Raw genomic sequence first — 6,000 nt, 5'->3', positions numbered from 1 at the left:
ATAGCATTTCACATAAAGGTGAAGCCAGATTTAAAGATAAGTAGTTAGTGTAGTTATGTAAATCGGGTCTAATATCAAGTACGATAAAGAAAATGGAGACCATATGGAGAATGGAGTTCAGGAAACCAGAACAAAACCTGGGGAAATTGAAATATTAATGTCCCCAAGACCCGGAACCCATCCTAAAGAACTGTTAATGAAGTAGCTCCCAGCAAATAGGGAGGTGCTAAACAAACCACCCCAGGCCCTTCCTGCCCAGATTACTCTTCCCTGCCCCACCAGTCCACACCTTTTGGCCTTCCCACCTGCATTCTATCACTGCAGGATAGAGGGGAACAAAGGACAGAAATGTGGGCGGACTAAAAGAAGACCTTAGATATAAAAAAGGGAAGATCTCCCCTTTCCATGGATTCTGCCTTTCGGGTCCCCTTCTTCCTCCCGGAGGAAGTCTTTTCTGCTATCCTTTAATAAAGCCTTCCACTTTCCACTCTACTCTTGCCTCAGAGTGCTTCTCTGGTGTTATACTTCAGCATTTGGAGAAGCAAGGACTTGTCACCAGTAAACAGTGGTAACAAAGAACTTCAGCATCTATGGTTTTTGGTATACAATAGGTTCCTAGAACCAATCCCACACTGATTCAGAGAGAAAACTGTAAGTTTATTTATGGATGCTGACTATATGCACACACTACAATTTTCATACAAAATAATTCATCATACGTTCTTTGTGATGACAGTGAGTCTAAATGTCCATCAGTAAGAGGTCGTTTTTTTTTGTAACTACTTTTTTTTTTTTTTTTTTAGTATTTATTTTTTAGTTTTCGGCGGACAGAACATCTTTGTATGTATGTGGTGCTGAGGATCGAACCCAGGGCCACATGCATGCCAGGAGAACATGCTACCGCTTGAGCCACATCCCCAGACCAAGAGTTTTTTTTTTTTTAATTATATTGCCAAACATCACAATTGGCAATTATAAAGAATTAGTGTGCAATTTTGAAAATAAGTGGCAGAATTTTTGAGGTATGAATTTTTGTCATATGAAATAAATCTGAAAGATTTATTGGTAATCAGAAAAGCAAAACTGAAACTGCAGAATATCGACATTTATCACAGGCAGTATGAAGGTACCAGTAAGGGCTCAAAGTATTTTGCATTATTTTCAACCTAATTTTACAGATGAGGGAGTTGATTTGTGAGTTTTTTTAAAAAAAAGAAAGAAAAGAAAAAGGATGACATTTCAACAGACTTAATATATATGCATTGACTTTCTGAAAGTACTGGCCAAAACTTTAAAAAGTATCTGGGAAGTAGCTTCCAGGATCCACCACTGAGCTTTTTATCTAGAGACAGGGTCTCATTAAATTGCCCAGGCTATCTCAGACTCCTGAGTCACTGGGACAAAGGCCTGGCCACTGCCTGGTGGCTTCTAGGATTTTAATGTGGAAACAGGGCATTCAATGTTGTATGTCTTCTTTAATATTGATGTGTGTGTGTGGGTGTGTGGTGTGTGTACTATATATATATATATATACATACAACACTGTATATATATTTTACAGAATGCACGTCTTGCTTTTTCAATTAAAATTCCATTGAAGAATTAGGAATGTGTTTTTTAAAATTTATTTTTTATTCCAATTTGTTATATAGGATAGTAGAATGCATTACAATTTATATTACACATAGAGAGCACAATTTTTCATATGTCTGGTTGTATAAAAGTATAATCACACCATTCTTGTCTTCATACATGTACTTAAGGTAATGATGTCCATCTCATTACACCATCTTTTCTACCCCACCCACTGCCCTATCTAGAGTTTATCTAATCCTCCCAAGCTCACCCCCAACCACATTATGAATTGTCAGGGGTTTTTACACCCCCCCCTTTTCTCCAGATCTGCAGGAGAGATGGGGAAAGCACTCCCCGACCAGGATGAACCAAGAAAGGAAAGGCCAAAGGCCAACTGCCCGCACCCAACCCTCCCCTGCCAGAGGACAATCAGACAAACCAGGGAGACCAGTCAAAGCAGGATCTCATTTATTGAGAAAACACACACAGCCAATATAATGTACAGGAACCAATCAGGGTAAAGGTCAGCAGGGTGGGGAGAGTTCTCCAGTACACCCATCCTACAGGCAGTAATGGGGAGACACACAAGCTGTCCATGAGGGCAGAGGGTTCTGAGCCTATCCTAGAGGTGGTCACAACCCACGGCAATGCCTTCTGGCTAATCGCCAGGCGCTATCTTAGCCACAAGTGGCCCCAGGACTGGGAACTGGTAGCAGCCAGCAAGTTAAGTTTCCTCTTTTCTGATGCAATATGCCCCACATTACATCATGCCCTAAAATGAATCAGCCTCTTTATATCAGAGAAAACATTTGACATTTGATTTTTTGGGGATTGGCTAACTTCACTTAGCATTATATTCTCCAACTCCATCCATTTACCTGCAAATGCCATGATTTTATTCTCTTTTATTGTTGAGTAATATTCCATTGTGTATATGTACCACAGTTTCTTTATCCATTCATCTACTGAAGGTCATTTTGGTTGGTTCCACAGTTTAGCTACAGTGAATTGTGCTGCTATAAACATTGATGTGGCTGTGTTCCTGTAGTATTTAAGTCCTTTGGGTATAGACCAAGGAGAGGGATAGCTGGGTCAAATGGTGGTTCCATTTCCAGTTTCCCAAGGAATCTCCATACTGCTTTCCAGATTGGCTGCACCAACTTGCAGTCCCAACAGCAATGTATGAGTGTGCCTTTTTCTCCATGTTCTCACCAACACTTATTGTTGTTTGTATTCTTAATAGCTGCCATTCTGACTGGAGTGAGATGAAATCTTAGAGTAGTTTTGATTTGCATTTTTTCTAATTGCTAGAGATGTTGAACATTTTTCATATATTTATTGATTTATTTTATATCCTCTTCTGAGAAGTGTCTGTTCCATTCCTTGGCCCATTTATTGATTGGATTATTATTATTTTTTTGGTGTTAAGGTTTTTTTTTGTTTTTTTTAAATGGTGCTGGAGACCCCAGGGCTTTGTGCATGTGAAGCAAGCACTCTACCAACTGAGCTATTTCCCCAGCCCTTGGTGTTAAGGTTTTTGAGTGATATATATCAGTTGGTAGAGTGCTTGCTTCACATGCACAAAGCCCTGGATTCGGTCTCCAGCACCATTAAAAAAAAAACCTTAACACCAAAAAAAAAAAAAAAAAAATATATATATATATATATCCTAGAGATTAGTGCCTATCTGATGTGATTGTGGTAAAGATTTGCTCCCTTGGGCTGGGGATGTGGCTCAAGCCTTAGCACGCTTGCCTGGCATGTGTGCGGCCAGGGTTCAGGGTTCGATCCTCAGCACCACATACAAACAAAGATGTTGTGTCCCCCGAAAACTAAAATAATAAATAAATATTAAAATTCTCTCTCTCCCTCTCTTCTCTCACTCTCTCTTAAAAAAAAAAAAAAAAAGATTTGCTCCCATTTAGTAGATTCTCTATTCATAATCTTACTGATTGTTTCTTTTGCTAAGAAGTTTTTTAGTTTGAATCCATCCCATATGTTGATTCTTGGTTTTAATTCTCCTGCTATAGGAGTCTTATTAAGGAAATTGGGGCCTAATCCAACAAGATGGAGATTTGGGTAGGAATGTTTTAAGATAAGAAATGAAGGGCATTCAGGTTGAGGGGATTGCAAGAATCAGCACAATCACAGCAATTCAGACGCTTCCAGGTAGATATTTCATTGAAACATGTAGGGATTTCACAAAAAAATATATTTATTTTAAAATTTAAAAATCTCCAACCAAGCTTGTAGAAATGGTGTATCTTAAAAGTTGTGATAATCTGCTCAAATATAAGGCAGATAATGAAGTATGATGTTAAAATTCGAACACTTAAAATTGACCTTTAGTCGGATCTAAAAATATATTTCATTTGATCTACTGTAATCATACAACCTGCAGCATTTTAGACCACACATTAAGGACAATTATCCAAAGGGTAGGCGGCAGCGGTATGGATCCACTATCAGAGCCCACAACCGATCCCAGGCACCCTCTTTCCCACCTGTGCTCTGGGCGAGAGCCACCTCCACCCCTGCGGAGCTGCTCCTGCTTCCTCGTGCTCTGTTGCAGCCTGGGACCCCATGCCAAGCCTGAAGCAGCTCTAGGAGACCGGATAGCCCCACAGGACGCTCCGGTGCAGGCTGATTGGCCAGTGGAAGCGCAGCCCCAGTCAAGCGCTAACCTCGGGAGACCACCCCCAGCTCCACAGAGGGACGCGGTGAATCCTCAACCCCAGATCCTGCCGACCGTCAGCCAAAGGCCAGGACGCTAAGTTCAGTATGTAGATCCAACTCCTCAATTCCCTTGAGGATGTCCAAACCATTACCCCGCCACCTCCCAGTGCCAATTACAAGAATCTTGTCTGTTGGGAGATCCCGCGGCGCGTGCCACGTGACCCCTATGCCCTAGCTCCGCCCTCTGTCTCCAAGGACCCCAGGCTGGAGCAATCCCGAAGTCCCAGACCCTGAGGGGCGGAACTCGGGTCTGCAATAGCTAATAGGTAGCGCCAGCTGAGGAACCTAAACCGCGCCTGAGCACCAGTGGTGAGCACGTTCTTGGTCGCTTGACTAACGGCGCAGCCCATTTGGGGGACAGATCCCGCAGGACAACGGTGGGAGGTGCAGGCGTTGGTGGGAGGGGCATTGGGGTTGGCATATTTCTGCATTTGTCATTGATGTAGTAAAGAATATGTTACACGTTTTCTTTCCAGTCTCTTTGTATAGTCCTTTAAAAAAATCAGATCAGAACTTTGTAATATAGTGTATCTGCCTTTACTCGCAAAAGGGTGAGCATTTCTGCAAGCTACTAAACATTTTTTAAAACGTTATTTTAAGGTCACATAATTTTCCAGTGCATAGAAGTATTATAAATTATTCAGCTGTTTCCACTAAAAAAAGCACACTGCAGTGAACGACTCTATGTAATTGTCCCTTCCCATTTACTTCTTCAGAATGGCAAAAGGGTAGGGACAGTTACAGGGACACACATACCCACTTATGTATTTAAGTTTTTTCTAACTGCACCTGAAATTTCATTGTTTGTGTTAGTTCTTCAATATCAAACATTTGTTTAACTCTCTCTCTTTTTTTTGCTTGATGTAGATACTGGTTTATCATTGTTTTTATAGGAGTCCATCATCAGTGAACTCTTTCATACTTTGGGAGAGGGGGATGCTGGGGATTGAATCCAGGATATCAGGCGGGCTAAGCACATGCTTTACCATTGAACTGTGTCCCCAGCCCTCATTCAGACTTTTATGTGAATAGTCTAAATTCTCTTGGTGACACAGGCCTATAATCCCTGCCACCTGGGAGGCTGAGTTACCAGAACTCAAAGTTTGAGGACAGCCTTAGCAACTAAGGAAGACCCTCAGCAACTTAGTGAGACCCTGTCTGAAAATTTAAAAACTAAAATAAAAAGGACTGCGGATGTAGTTAAGTATTAAAGCACCCCAGGGTGCAATCCCCAGTACAAATAATAATTTCCATCTGAAAACACAGGAGATCACTGAGGCAAGGTTATCAATCAGCATTCAGGCAAAGGAATGAAGAGGTTTCAGAAGATGGAAAAGACTGAGACTAGCATGGCAACATTTGTGAAGTTCCCAGGAAACTGTTTACCCTGATGGCAGTTAGAAGCCCAGCAGCCTGGGGACCTGTGCAGAAGACAGATGAGTGACCATTCTTTGATTTATTCATTCATTCATTTAAGAAGTTTCTATATGGCTTCCATCCTAGTAAGGGAGCTAGAGTCAGCTTTCCTGAGGAGGAGACAATTGGATGGAGACCAAACTCATACTTAGGAATTATCTGGGGAAGAGGAAAGATCAGAATGGAAGAGGAGCCATTCAAATGGGATGTGCAAATGGCCTGAGCCCAGGGGCACATAGCCACTTCCAGACCCTAGTGGCCTAGTGGCCAGGG

The sequence above is a fragment of the Marmota flaviventris genome, chromosome 2 (assembly GCF_047511675.1).
Source record: "Marmota flaviventris isolate mMarFla1 chromosome 2, mMarFla1.hap1, whole genome shotgun sequence".
In the NCBI taxonomy this organism is placed as follows: Eukaryota; Metazoa; Chordata; class Mammalia; order Rodentia; family Sciuridae; genus Marmota; species Marmota flaviventris.
Note: the sequence above shows the minus strand (reverse complement) of the source record.